General features: G+C 43.4%; 1 protein-coding gene across 8 annotated transcripts in view; it reads left to right on the forward strand.

Annotated features, from left to right (window-relative positions):
• The window catches only part of LOC126334773 (arfGAP with SH3 domain, ANK repeat and PH domain-containing protein), a 1,031,989-nt gene that overhangs the window by 90,103 nt on the left and 926,162 nt on the right, over nucleotides 1-15,724 (forward strand). The window lies entirely within an intron of this gene.

Consider the following 15,724-nt stretch of genomic DNA (forward strand, 5'->3'; position numbering starts at 1 on the left):
TCGTAGAGGGAGACCAAGAGATGAATACACTAAGCAGATTCAGAATGATGTAGGTACTGGGAGATGAAGGAGCTTGCACAGGATAGAGTAGCATGGAGAGCTGGATCAAACCAGTCTCAGGACTGAAGACCACAACAACAACAACAACAACAACAACAACAACAACATGTGAAAATCGTAGTAGGGAAGGCGAATGGTCAACTTCGGTTTATTGGGATAATGTCGGGAAAGTGTGATTTATCTCTAAAGGAGACCGCGTATAAATCGCTAGTTCGGCCTATTTCTGCGTAGCACTCGAGTGTTGGAGATCCGCGACTGGTCGGATTAAAAGAAGACATCGAAGCAATTCAGAGGCGGTTGGTTTCGACAACATGTGATACCGAAATACTTCGGGAACTCAAATGGGAATCCTTGGAGGAAAGACGACGTTCTTTTCGAGGAACACTATTGAGACAATTTAGAGAACCGGAATTTGAAGCGGACTGCAAAACGATTCTGTTGCCGCCAGGCGCCAACTTATATTTCGCGTAAAGACCACGAAAATAAGATACGAGAAATTAGGGCTCATAAGGAGGCATAATAGTAAGTCGTTTTCTCCCTCGCTCTTTTTGCGAGTGGAGCAGGAAAGGAAATGACTAGAGTGGTACAGCGTACCCTCCACCACGCAGCGTACTGTAGATGCAGTTGGCAGAGCGAAACCAGTAACAAAAAAGGAAATAATGCGGTAGATATGGCGGTCTGTCTTCACATTAATTAGCAGTAATTCTGTCTTCTGAATAATTCTTTCGTCAACCGTCTGTAAACAAAGTGCACAATAGTGACCGTAGTATTAGTATCAAAAGCTGTTATTATTATTATTATTATTATTATTATTTCTTAGTCAACTCCAGTTAAAAACGGCGCTTGAACTTGCTAGCTTGGTCTGACAACATATTTTTCTTCTTTCTCTCTTCGCATAATCACTTAATGAAATCGCTGTATTGTTTCCATTGTTCCTCTGTCGACAGTTTCCGTGTGGTCTTCTTAACTTCCTCACCGAATGTGTGATTACCAACTTGGATTGAAAAAGCTTTTCGCCGTCTGATGACATCTTTTGTGGCGTTCATTTCTCGTAATCCGTGTTTCTCCTAATCAAATGATGTTTATCTTTTTGAATTTAATACACTGAATTATTCCGCAATTAATGATTTTCTTTTCATCCATGTGCCGTTTATGTTAATGGGATCATTTTTTGGTCTTCGTGTCCAAGTTCATACCTTTTTGAGGGGCCTCCTAGAGAAGTAGTTTCTGAGGCATATTTTGCTTCAAGCAAAACAACTATCTTGTAATGCCGAAGAGTCGCACTCGTTTATTGCAGTGCTTCCGTGTCACTCCGTACGCTTTCTTGAGTTTGATGGCTCTCTCTGATTATTCTTGTTATTACTATTACCGCGTAAACGTAAAGCATTAGGTCTGCTCCTAGTTTATTCTTGTCTTTAGTTGACTCATACAGCGATGCTCTCTGGACTTCATGAATGCGTTGTTGGTGCACTTTTGCCTGCTCTTTCCAACACTTCCTTTATGCATTTCCATATCTCTAAGTAAGTAATTTTTAATTTCGTTTCACATTGTTAATTTCTTCTCTTTGTATTCCACGACTCTCTGGTTTACACGACATGGTGGTCATTAGCGTTCGAGCTAATTAATATACAATCACGGTCAATTAAAGTGAATCAGAAAGGAAATATAAATGATAAAATGTAAATTAGTGAAAGTGGCAAAAATGAGAGTGGACATAAGTTGCAATAAACTGTAAAGCTATGACTATGCTGTATTTTGCTTCTCAGTCCTTTGTGTGAGAACTGAGTAGGGGAAAAGAATTTACTGCTCGTGTGCTTGAGTGGCGGTACGTAAAACAGAAGGTAATTATACAGTCACATTTGTGACTTGGTTGTGAAGTGTGGCGGACAGTTAGTCGGCAGCGACAAGGCCCGTATTCTGGACTGTCCTGTCCGATGTTCACTTCTAACTCTCCATTCGTGTCCAAGCTCATACACTCGAAGGAAGAGCTATTTCTAGACTGGTTCCGAGTTCGAGTCTGAGTGCGGCGCGTAGTTTTAATCTGCCAGGAAGTTTCGGAAATATATTTCTCTGCGCCAAATCTACTTCTGTTCTACCCTTATAGTACCCATGCTACTTACCCCGACGTTGTTGTGTGAAATTCGACAGATTCTTTTCTAGCTTCACAAGTCATGGCCTTTTTGTTGTTTTCAGTTTGTACTCGAGGCATACTTCTTGTAGAAATTAAAACTGGCTACCTAATCTAACCGTAATATAATATTAACAAAGCCTTTGGGTACTTTAAAGGTACAACAGTGATGACTGGATAATAAACGTAGCCTCAGTGCCTGTTAGTGACTCTCCAGTAATTTGAGTTTGTGCAGTTGGCAGTTTTGTTTGTGTGTTTGCTCTGCAGCTGGCGCGATATCAGCTCTCCGATGGCTCGTAAACGCCTCGAGCGTTGCTCGTGCTGCTAACCGCTTTCACGTAGGCAGACTGCAGATTAGATTACATTAGATTACATTAGGTACTATCTGGAGAGGCTATCTGTTCGTACTATATGGACCGTCCGACGCACGCCGCGCGCTGCCTCAACTTTAGCCGTTGTACCAAGGAAGCAGCTATGTCGTGCAATCTGTGAACTGTGAAAAGGAGGGTCGGCGACCGTAACAGTGAAACACAGCGACGGCTCTGTCCAGTGAACTCGATGGCAACTGGACGAAGAACTCTTAGCAAAAATAAAGCAGGTTTAGTGAGAGCGTCTTTTGAGCACTGTACATTTGCTGATAGCTTGCTACTGCTTGGAGATAAACGTTATCTCCTCAAAGAACACAGTAGTTTTCTATGGAATAAATATAAACACACAGAAAACTAAGGTCATGGAGCCCACAACGAAGAAAATATTAAAGTAAATGTCAAATTTTACGGGTTGCACAGAACTAATATTGGGGAGCATGCTAACTGGTAAATGGACGAGTGATAAAGAAATAAGATCAAGAACAATGGCAAAGGAAGCTTTCCAGTAGTTTACTGCGCAGAAAATTGGGGTTGGAGTTAAGGAAAAGATTGGTCAAATGCTTCGTGTGCCATGCTTTTCTCGACGGCTTTGAAAATTGGAGATTGAAGAAGAGACAGAGACACACTAAACTGAGGCGTTTGAGACGAGGTTTCAAAGGAGAATGGAGAAAGTGAAATGGTCGGATAAAGTGAAGAACAGTGAAGTAAAGGATAAAGAAACAAAGAACTCTGCTAGACATGGTTAAGAAATGGAAAGCAGATGGACTGGCACATACACTACGACCAAAAAAATTCTAACATCGGCCATCGAAGGTACAGTAGATTGAGAGAAGAAAACAGGGAGGTGAACAACAACAATTCTAGTTGATGACGAAATAGGAGCAAACCTTGCTTCGAAGCAGTTGGTCTGGAGCAGTGTCACATGGAGATAGCAATGGTGTCAAGAACCAGTCAATAAACAGAACACCTTCTAGCGACAAGGAGTGAGAAATATGTCTCGCTGTCAACATGTGCGGGTCACAGGTTTTCAGAAGTACTTTCCTTGCTTTTGCCTATTTGCACTTTATACACTATGTGATCAAAAGTATCTGGACACCTGGCTGAAAATGACTTAAAAGTTCGTGGCGCCCTCCATCGGTAACAATGGAATTCAATATGGTGTTCGCCCACCCTTAGCTTTGATGACGGCTTCCACTCTCGCAGGCATACGTTAAGTGCTGGAAGCTTTCCTGGGAAATGACAGTCCATTCTTCACGGAGTGCTGCACTGACGAAGGTATCGATGTCGATCGGTGAGGCCTGGCGCGAAGTCGGCGTTCCAAAACATCCCAAAGGTGTTATGTAGCATTGTGGTCAGTACTCTGTGCAGGCCAGCCCATTACGAGGATGTTATTGTCGTGTAACCACTCCGCCACAGGCCGGGCATTATTAACAAGTGCTCGATCGTCTTGAAAGATGCAATCACCATACCCGAATCTCTCAACAGTGGGAAGTAAGAAGTTGCTTAAAACTCCAGTGTAGTCCTGTGCTGTGATAGTGCCAAGCAAAACAAAAAGAGGTGCAAGCCCCCTCCATGAAAAACACGACCACACCATAACACCACCGCCTCCGAATTTTACTGTTGGTTCTACACACGCTGGCAGATTACGTTCAACGGGCCTTCGCCATACCCAAACTCTGCCATCCTATCACCACATTGTGTACCGTAATTCGTCTTTCCACACAACGTTTTTCCACTCTTCAATCGTCCGTTTACGGCCGTGATGTGTGGCATGTGAGCAGCCACTCGACCATGAAATCAACGTTTTCTCACCTTCCGCCTAACTGTCATAGTACTTGCTGTGGTTCATGATGCAGTTTGGAATTCTTGAGTGATGGTCTGGATAGATATCTGCCGATTACACATTATGACCCTCTTCAACTGTCGGCGGTCTCTGTCAGCCAACAGGTCGGCCTGTACGCTTCTGTGCTGTACGTGTCCCTTCACGTTTCCACTTCACCATCACATCGCAAACAGTGGACCTAGGAATGCTTAGGAGTGTGGAAATCTCGCGTACAGACGTATGACGCAAGTGACACCCAATCACCTGACCACGTTCGAAGTCCGTGAATTCCGCGGAACGCCCCATTCTGCTCTCTCACTATGTCTAATGACTACTGAGGTCGCTGATATGGACTAGATGGCAGCACAATGCAGCTAATATGAAAAACGTATGTTTTTGGGAGTGTCCGGATACTTTTGATCACATAGTGTATCTTCTGTACTTAAGTTATTTTGCTGCGCGAATATCAAAACTCTTCTGATACTTTCAGTGTCTTCTTTCCTAACATAATTCCCTCAGCGTCGCCTCATGTAATTCGACTACATTCCATTACCCTTGCTTTACTTTTTATTGTAACCTATTCTCAAGACAATATCCATTCCTTTCAACTTCTTCAAGTCCCTTGCCGTCTCTGACAGAATTTAAATCTCATCGGTAAACGACAACTTTTTCTTTCTTCTCGCTGGACCTAAATTGCCTTTCAAAATGCCTCCTTTGTTGCCTTACTGCCTGCTCAGTGTACAAATTGAATATCATTGGGGATGAGGTACCACGCTGTATCATTCCCTTTTCAATTACTGCTTCCCTCTCATGTCCTGCCTCACTCCTTTCTCAGCTACTGCTCCTCTGATCCAGTCAACATTGTCAAATGCTTTCACTAAATAAACTAATATCATAAACGTAGGTTTGCCTTTCTTGTATCTATTTCCTAAGTAGTAGGGTCAGTATTGCCTCCCATGTTCCTACATTTCTGCGTCACCCAAATCGATGTTTCCCAAATTCAGCCTTTACAAGTTTTTTCATTCTTCTGTAAACAATTCGGGTCATTACTTTTTAAACATAATTAATTAAATGGTGGCGCGGTAGTTTTCACATCTGTCTGCAACTGCCGTATTTGGAACTGGAATTACTCAATTCTTTCTTGAGTCTGGGGGGTAATTCGCCTGTGTCATTTATCTTTTACTTCAGGTGGAATAGCTTTCACATGGCCACCTCTCCCTAAGATCTCAATAATTCTTAGGTAATGTCGTCTACTCCAGGATCTATCAAATTCTTCTCGCAGTATCGTATCTCTTATCTCATTTTCTTTTATTCCTCTTCTCTTTCTGTAATATTGTTCTCAAGTTTGTTTTCTCTATATAGACCTCCCACCAGCAGAAGGGGTTAATGTAATTGTAATTCGTCGGAGAACGGCAGCAGTTCAACGTAACGGCCGAGTCGATTTTAACAGCATGCGGCCAACGGTGTACAGACGTAAAGCTATCACACCTGGATGGAAACGTTTTGGCAGCTGTGTTATGGGTTGCCGATGGAGCTATCTTGTGGATTTCCTGGGCTCAAACACAATTATTGAGTTCGTTATATGGTGACTCCTTGAGCCGTAAAAATCATCTCAGGAAGATTCAACGTATAAATATAATGTTTTGTTGTAACAAGACGACATTACGCCACACATTTTGCGCGGAACCACGGAAGAGCTTAGGAAAGAAGTAAGCTCTAAACCTAGCGTGGACTTCGATGTGAGATAAAGTTTCCGCAGCGAAACTCTGCCTCGAAATATGCCAGAAAATACAGGGAGAGTCAGGTCGTATGTAAAGTATACGAGCGACAAGAGAACCACTGCACTATAGCAACCGTAATGTTACCGTTGACAGTGCCACTAAAGCAGAGTTACTGAGCATGGTTTTCTTACATTCCTTCAACGAATAAGATACAGTAAATATTCAAGAATTCAGATTAATAACGGCTCCTACAAACTTAGAAGTAGATATCGTCGATGTAGCGAAGCCACTTAAGTCATCAAATAAAGGCAAGTCTTTCGGTTCAGATAGTACACCAACTCTGTTTTTGTGGGAGTATGCCTATGGAAAGTGCCATTGTTAGGAACATCCATACACAACCGCTCACTCGACGAAAGATCAGTACCTAAAGAAGAAAAGTTGTACAGGTCACATCAGTACGCAAGAAATGAAATATAAGCAGTCTAATAGACTGAATTATGGACTTACATCACAGATATCAACATACAGTAGGATTTTGGAACAAGGACGGTGTCCCAACACTATGAAGTACCTCGAAGGAAACGATCTATTGACAGAAAACCAAGCCGGATTCAGAAAATATCGTTCTTGTGAAATACAACTAACTCTTCCTTCATTCAAAGTAGCGAGTAACATAGACGGGGGATCTCAGTTTGATTCCATATTTCTTAATTTCCAGAAGGATTTTGACACATTTCTCCGCAGGCGGATTCTAGTCAAATCTCGTGCCCGTGGAGGAGTTGAACCGCCGACTTTCCTAATTTGTGTGCAGTGTCTCACCACTGCGCCACCTCTTTCGGTAATGGCTTGAAAGTCTGAAACTGCAATAGCGGATCGGCCATTCACCCCTCATACCCTCGCTCTGTCAATTTCATCTGTTTCTTAAAATGAAGGAAGACGTTTGTGTAAATCATTTCGGCTCCACTGTAGAATCCAGCCGGTAACGAAGACGGTGACGTGGAAACAGAAGGTGGAATGCAACCGTGACGGCTTTGCAGAACTTGTCATTGGCAAACGTGTATGCAGGAAGTTCTAAGTAAATTTTCTACATTTCATTTACTAAAATATCCCCATCCTTTTACGTGTGCTTTTCATGGAGGCGTTACTTACCATTCAGCCCACATACCGGATCATTAGGTGCTGTGCTCCGGGTTATAATGCTACTTTGCTTTGTGCTACGTCAGTCGAGAGTGAAACGCATAGCCAGTAGTTGTTATCGACTGGGGGCGTCCTCCGGCCACAGCCTCCAATGTCGCCTCTGGGATTTAAACCAAAGCTTAAGTGGTTAACCACGAGATGGACTTACTCACCTCTTTCCCAACCGAACCGTGCCGTTCAGAAAATCTTCCGACGCTGGTACAAGAACCTGCGACCCTTAAGTTAAAAAGCCAGCGCTGGTCTACTGCGCTCTGAGATACAGACGTCTGCTATTGCAGTGGACGAAGGGCAGAATAGGCAGAAGAAGTGTCAGATATGCCATGTATTTTGAATTCCAATGATGCACGTTTTCTGTCCATTTTTTTATTTATAGTAGTAGTTATATTTAAAGGATTGTTTAAAAAGTGGTATGGGCTTGTATATTGAATTTCACTGCCCGAAATTTGAGACACTGTTTTCAGTACTGAAATATCCTCAAAATGATGGAACGTGAGCCATTGTTTGATGTGTTGGTGATAGAAGTTTACCGCTTTAAGTAGTCTACTCACTCATCTCTTCACATTACTGCAGATATGAGTGCTCCTTCTACAACCTGAACCCGAACTCCCCGAGAAAAGTTCATCGGTTGTTGCAGCATATTACCTGAGTATTTTGTTATAAGGGACCCATGCATTCCTGCGGCCCGTTACAGAACAATTGAATTCGCTTGGGCCGCAATGGATTGGTCATGTTCTGTGGCCAGCTTGGTTAGCGGAAACGACATCTGTGGACTTCTACTCGTGACATGTAAAGACCGTAGCGTGAGACCACACGCCAAACTCCTTGGATCAGCTTGTAAGACAGTCGACGGTACGTTGGTGCACACTCCGTCGTGGTCATGGTGGCCGACATTTTAAACAGTGCCTGTAAGGGAATAGTTCTGTGTTTGTTACATACTGATTTGTACACTAAAAGAACAGACGACGTTCGAAAAGTGAACGTGTTTCGTCTGAGGGTTGTTGCATTACTCGGTTTTGTGTTACACGTTCAGTCATTGTGTATGTCAGTTTTTTCACTGATGTTAATGTCACTAGGGTATCAAACAGCAAAATGGTTCAAATGGCTCTAAGCGCTATGGGACTTAACATCTATGGTCATCAGTCCCCTAGAACTTAGAACTACTTAAACCTAACTAACCTAAGGACAGCACACAACACCCAGCCATTATCAAAGAGCATACATAATAATTATACAGTACTATTACTCTGTAACAAGCCACCGGAGCCCGGGGGTCCTTTGCACCAGCATACTCGGCAAATATCCCTGAATAGCCTCTGAAATTTGATCCGTATAGCTCAGATTTGCCGTGTGTGGTACTCGCCCAGTTCTTATTGTTTCTCGTATCTGGCTTTGCGTACTTGACACTATTTGCCGTGGAAATGCACAATTACTTTCTCGTTATACTGATACTCACTCACCTCCATTATTTTAGGCTATTCCAACGATGGGACCAAAAGGCCTATAATAACCTAACGCGATGTGTGACAAGGTCTTGCTGTGCTCCCACCCTGTTCGTCCTGTACTTACAAGGGAGACCATCAAATCTATCAATCGAGGATTTTGATGAGTTTCCATTATGTTTTAGAAAGACCTGTCCTGAGTACATGGCTAGTGGGTCTCCATGCCACAGCCCCTAGTTTCCGAGAAACTCGATGTTGAAGTATTAAGGGTACTACCTATACCCGTAACGTTATTCATGTTTGACTAAAGCAAGCGTAGCGAAACTCTAAGGTTCACGGCTGCCACGCTCGCTGCACGGATTAGCCCACTGTTTGATTTTACTTTTAGAGGCAGGTTAAAATTGCCACGAAAAAAATTACAAATGCTCCAGACTAACACAGAAATCGCTTCACCGGAAGAGCCCATAAAAATACATTCTTTAATTCTGCATCAATTTAGTGCACAGGAATTATCAAATAGATCTGGATCGCATGGAAGTTGATAGAAAAAAGAACAATCTTTTTGAATTTAAAGAGACTATGTTCCAGTATCGCTTCTGAAAAATCGGTGTGCCTGCAAGACCGTAACTTTCAGTAAATGTGCGTGGGCTGTATGAATTTGTGTTTCGGCTGTTTCTGCAACAATCAAGGATTTTGTTCTAACATATCAGACGATGCAAACAAGACGATTACGTAATCTGTTCTCCAACAAACGGAATACATGATTCAACAAAGTTTACCGGAATGATTGATTTATTAATGAAGTTACTACGGCGAAAATGACTTCTTTTGAATAGTTTTGCTTGATGTACACTATTTAACGGTATTCTACTCAATGAAATTGAAGAAAAAAAGTGCACAAGCATTGTTCGAACGCGTACCATCAGCGTCGTATTTGTGAATCCAAATCACTGAGCTAAGATCACCTGGTCAAAACATAACGAACATTAGGGCTGTAGAACAGAAGCTAAGGGCCGCCACGTGAAAAGCCGCTAGCCCTGTACTGAGGACAGTTTCCTCAGAAACATCCCTGATTAACGTGTCTGATGGTCCCCTCGTTAGACAACACATTGAAGCGATGAGGAGCACTACCTCGAGCACGTATTCCGATCCAAAAATATAAAACCATGAATGGCTTACTCTTTGCCAATGACCAGCCTGTCATCGTCTCACCTGAAGATAAGTTACAGCAACCAGTTCATGTGCTGCATAACGTAGCCAAAACATGCAACTGTGATAGTTCGAAATAAAAGTCAGAGTTATTACTTAAAGGAAAACAAATCAGAAGACTAAAAAAAGCTTATGTATCAGTTGTCTCCAAGAAATACCAACTTTTAATTGCGTAAACGGCAGTGTTAAATACAGGGCTGTAACTAGGTGTTGGCGGAATAGGGCCCTGCCAAGGGCGCAGGAACACAGGGGAACACTGACTGGAAAAAGAAAGAAGGTCGGCTTGTGAAGTAACCGGGAAAGGTACGCGAGTTCCCTTAACCCTCGTGTTCCTATCTTCCCCGACGAGAAGCAGCCTTTTCTTCTGTTAGCGACTGTAAACGCTCGCTGTTGTCTCGGAGTCATTTAGCCTAAGTAGCGTTGTATAGAAACGACTTGTGGCAAACAGACGCATACCGCTAACGTGGTTTGTGTGACAACGGTACACTTTCTACGCACAACTGCTGCCTCGTCGCCTGCACAGCCTGCTCATGTTCAACCATGGACTTCTTGCTGCCACTTCGCTATACATCTCAGAGGTCGGCGAGGGGGTGCTTAAACAAATACACTGACAGAAGATTCCAATTTGCGCCGAGTGAGGAATGAGGCGAGATGCGACGGTGCGGGAAGCAAGCAAAAAAATAAAGAGGAACTACGCAATTTACAAGGGAGTAGTTACTCGTTACATCAATAGAAAGCTATGTTGGTCCAACCCTGATTATCTGTCGCTTTCCTCAAGCATCTGGTGTCGTTGTTGTTGTTGTTGTTGTCTTCAGTCCTGGGACTGGTTAGATGCAGCTCTCCATGCTACTCTATCCTGTGCAAGCTGCTTCATCTCCCAGTACCTACTGCAACCTACATCCTTCTGAATCTGCTTAGTGTAGTCATCTCTCGGTCTCCCTCTACGATTTTTACCCTCCATGCTGCCCTCCAAAGCTAAATTTGTGATCCCTTGATGCCTCAAAACATGTCCTACCAACCGATCCCTTCTTCTAGTCAAGTTGTGCCACAAACTTCTCTTCTCCCCAATCCTATTCAATACCTCCTCATTAGTTACGTGATCTATCCACCTTATCTTCAGTATTCTTCTGTAGCACCACATTTCGAAAGCTTCTATTCTCTTCTTGTCCAAACTAGTTATCGTCCATGTTTCACTTCCATACATGGCTACACTCCAAACAAATACTTTCAGAAACGACTTCCTGATACATAAATCTATATTCGATGTTAACAAATTTCTCTTCTTCAGAAACGCTTTCCTTGCCATTGCCAATCTACATTTTATATCCTCTCTACTTCGACCATCATCAGTTATTTTACTTCCTAAATAGCAAAACTCCTTTACTACTTTAAGTGTCTCATTTCCTAATCTAATTCCCTCAGCATCACCCGATTTAATTTGACTACATTCCATTATCCTCGTTTTGCCTTTGTTGATGTTCATCTTATATCCTCCTTTCAAGACACTGTCCATTCCGTTCAACTGCTCTTCCAAGTCCTTTGCCGTCTCTGACAGAATTACAATGTCATCGGCGAACCTCAAAGTTTTTACTTCTTCTCCATGAATTTTAATACCTACTCCAAATTTTTCTTTTGTTTCCTTTACTGCTTGCTCAATATACAGATTGAATAACATCGGGGAGAGGCTACAACCCTGTCTCACTCCTTTCCCAACCACTGCTTCCCTTTCATGCCCCTCGACTTTTATGACTGCCATCTGGTTTCTGTACAAATTATAAATAGCCTTTCGCTCCCTGTATTTTACCCCTGCCACCTTTAGAATTTGAAAAAGAGTATTCCAGTCAACATTGTCAAAAGCTTTCTCTAAGTCTACAAATGCTAGAAACGTAGGTTTGCCTTTTCTTAATCTTTCTTCTAAGATAAGTCGTAAGGTCAGTATTGCCTCACGTGTTCCAACATTTCGACGGAATCCAAACTGATCCTCCCCAAGGTCCGCATCTACCAGTTTTTCCATTCGTCTGTAAAGAATTCGCGTTAGTATTTTGCAGCTGTGACTTATTAAACTGATAGTTCGGTAATTTTCACATCTGTCAGCACCTGCTTTCTTTGGGATTGGAATTATTATATTCTTCTTGAAGTCTGAGGATATTTCGCCTGTCTCATACATCTTGCTCACCAGCTGGTAGAGTTTTGTCATGACTGGCTCTCCCAAGGCCGTCAGTAGTTCTAATGGAATGTTGTCTACTCCGGGGGCCTTGTTTCGACTCAGGTCTTTCAGTGCTCTGTCAAACTCTTCACGCAGTATCGTATCTCCTATTTCGTCTTCATCTACATCCTCTTCCATTTCCATAATATTGTCCTCAAGTACATCACCCTTGTATAAACCTTCTATATACTCCTTCCACCTTTCTGCCTTCCCTTCTTTGCTTAGAACTGGGTTGCCATCTGAGCTCTTGATATTCATACACGTGGTTCTCTTCTCTCCAAAGGTCTCTTTAATTTTCCTGTAGGCAGTATCTGTCTTACCCCTAGTGAGATAAGCTTCTACATCCTTACATTTGTCCTCTAGCCATCCCTGCTTAGCCATTTTGCACTTCCTGTCGATCTCATTTTTGAGACGTCTGTATTGCTTTTTGCCTTCTTCATTTACTGCATTTTTATATTTTCTTTCATCAATTAAATTCAATATTTCTTCTGTTACCCAAGGATTTCTAGCAGCCCTCGTCTTTGTACCTACTTTATCCTCTGCTGCCTTCACTACTTCATCCCTCAGAGCTACCCATTCTTCTTCTACTGTATTTCTTTCCCCTATTCCTGTCAATTGTCCCCTTATGCTCTCCCTGAAACTCTGTACAACCTCTGGTTCTTTCAGTTTATCCAGGTCCCATCTCCTTAATTTCCCACATTTTTGCAGTTTCTTCAGTTTTAATCTACGGGTCATAACCAATAGATTGTGGTCCGAGTCCACATCTGCCCCTGGAAATGTCTTACAACTTAAAACCTGGTTCCTAAATCTCTGTCTTACCATTATATAATCTATCTGATACCTTTCAGTATCTCCAGGGTTCTTCCACGTATACAACCTTCTTTCATGATTCTTAAACCAAGTGTTAGCTATGATTAAGTTGTGCTCCGTGCAAAATTCTACTAGGCGGCTTCCTCTTTCATTTCTTAGCCCCAATCCATATTCACCTACTATGTTTCCATCTCTCCCTTTTCCTACACTCGAATTCCAGTCACCCATTACTATTAAATTTTCGTCTCCCTTCACTATCTGAACAATTTCTTTTATTTCATCGTACTTTTCTTCAATTTCTTCATCATCTGCAGAGCTAGTTGGCATATAAACTTGTACTACTGTAGTAGGTGTGGGCTTCGTATCTATCTTGGCCACAATAATGCGTTCACTATGCTGTTTGTAGTAGCTTACCCGCATTCCTATTTTCCTATTCATTATTAAACCTACTCCTGCATTACCCCTATTTGATTTTGTGTTTATAACCCTGTAGTCACCTGACCAGAAGTCTTGTTCCTTCTGCCACCGAACTTCACTAATTCCCACTATATCTAACTTTAACCTATCCATTTCACTTTTTAAATTTTCTAACCTACCTGCCCGATTAAGGGATCTGACATTCCACGCTCCGGTCCGTAGAACGCCAGTTTTCTTTCTCTTGATAACGACATCCTCCTGAGTAGTCCCCGCCCGGAGATCCGAATGGGGGACTATTTTACCTCCGGAATATTTTACCCAAGAGGATGCCATCATCATTTAATCATACAGTAAAGCTGCATGTCCTCGGGAAAAATTACGGCTGTAGTTTCCCCTTGCTTTCAGCCGTTCGCAGTACCAGCACAGCAAGGCCGTTTTGGTTAATGTTGCAAGGCCAGATCAGTCAATCATCCAGACTGTTGCCCCTGCAACTACTGAAAAGGCTGCTGCCCCTCTTCAGGAACCACGCGTTTGTCTGGCCTCTCAACAGATACCCCTCCGTTGTGGTTGCACCTACGGTACGGCCATCTGTATCGCTGAGGCACGCAAGCCTCCCCACCAACGGCAAGGTCCATGGTTCATGGGGGGGGGGGGGGGGGGGGCGGCGTAAGACACCTAAAAATAGAGCTTACTTGTGCAGTAGGTATTAACATTGTTTTTCTAGCGTGAAAGTCTAGCATAAGAAATTATAAGTTTCTTTAACACTATCGTAAATTCATGTAATTCGTTTATAAAATCTGTTTTTAATTGCACCTCATACTAAAACCAGTGCACAGTAGCGGCCGAAACCAAAAGTTAAAGATTTTGTTTAGTTCCAATTTTTTGAAGATAATTTCGGATTTCTTTACCACAATGACACATTTAATTTATTATTTACAATATACACTGATTAGCCAGAACATTACGACCCTCTGCCTAACAGCCAGTACGTCCACCTTTGGCACAATAACAGCGGCTACGGGTCTTGGCGTGGAACCAGTGAGGCCTCGGTAGGTCGCTGGAGGGAGCTGGCATCACACCTGCACACACAAGTCACCTGGTTCCTGTAAGCTCCGGGAAGGAGGGCGACATGCTCTGACGCTACGTTCAATCACATCGCAGGTTTGTTCGATCGGGTTCAGGTCTGGCGAGTTGGGGGGGTCAGCACATCAATTGGAACTCGCCAATTTGTTCCTCGAACCACTGCATCACACTCCTGATGTTACAGCATGGCACCTTACCTTGTTGAAAAATGCCAGTGCCGTCGCTAAACATGATCGTCATGAAGGGGTGCACATGGTCTGCAACCGGTGTGCAATACGCGTTGCCCGTCGCGGTGCCGTGGACAAGCTTCAGTGAACGCATGGTTGCCCACGTGAATGTTCCCCAGAGCAAAATGGAGCCACCGCCAGCTTGTCTCCGTCCCGCAGTGCAGGTGTCAAGGAGCTGTTCCCCTGGAAGACAACAGATTCGCGCCCTCCCACCGGCACGATGAAGAAGGTATCGGATTTCATCAGACAAGACAACGTTTTGCCACCGCGCTAACGTCCATTGCTGACAGTCGCTTACCCCTAGTCACGTGCCCATTTCAGTCGCAGTTGGCAAGGTCGTGGTGTTAACATTGGCTCATCCATCGGTCGTCAGCTGCGGAAGCCGATTGTTAGGAGTGTATCGGTGCACTGTATGTTCTGACACACCTGTACTCTGCCGAGCATTAAAGTCTGATATTACTTTCGCCACAGTTTGCCGCGTGTCCTGTTTTACCAGTCTGCCCAGCCTACGACATCCGGCATCTGTAATGAGAGATGGCCGCCCAACTCCACAACATTTGGACGTGGTTTTACCTTGTGTTGAAAACACTCACCACAACACGCCTCGAACATCCGACAAGTCATGCAGTTTCCGAAATGTTCGTGCCGAGCCTGTACTCTGCCGACCATTAAAGTCTGATGTTAGTTTCGCCACAGTTTGCCGCCTGTACTGTTTTACCAGTCTACCCAGCCTCCGACATCCGGCATCTGTAATGAGAGATGGCCGCCCAACCCCACAACATTTGGACGTGGTTTTACCTTGTGTTGAAAACACTCACCACAACACGCCTCGAACATCCGACAAGTCATGCAGTTTCCGAAATGTTCGTGCCGAGCCTGTACTCTGCCGACCATTAAAGTCTGATGTTAGTTTCGCCACAGTTTGCCGCCTGTACTGTTTTACCAGTCTACCCAGCCTCCGACATCCGGCATCTGTAATGAGAGATGGCCGCCCAACTCCACAACATTTGGACGTGGTTTTACCTTGTGTTGAAAAC

The sequence above is a fragment of the Schistocerca gregaria genome, chromosome 1, assembly GCF_023897955.1.
Source record: "Schistocerca gregaria isolate iqSchGreg1 chromosome 1, iqSchGreg1.2, whole genome shotgun sequence".
NCBI lineage: Eukaryota > Metazoa > Arthropoda > Insecta > Orthoptera > Acrididae > Schistocerca > Schistocerca gregaria.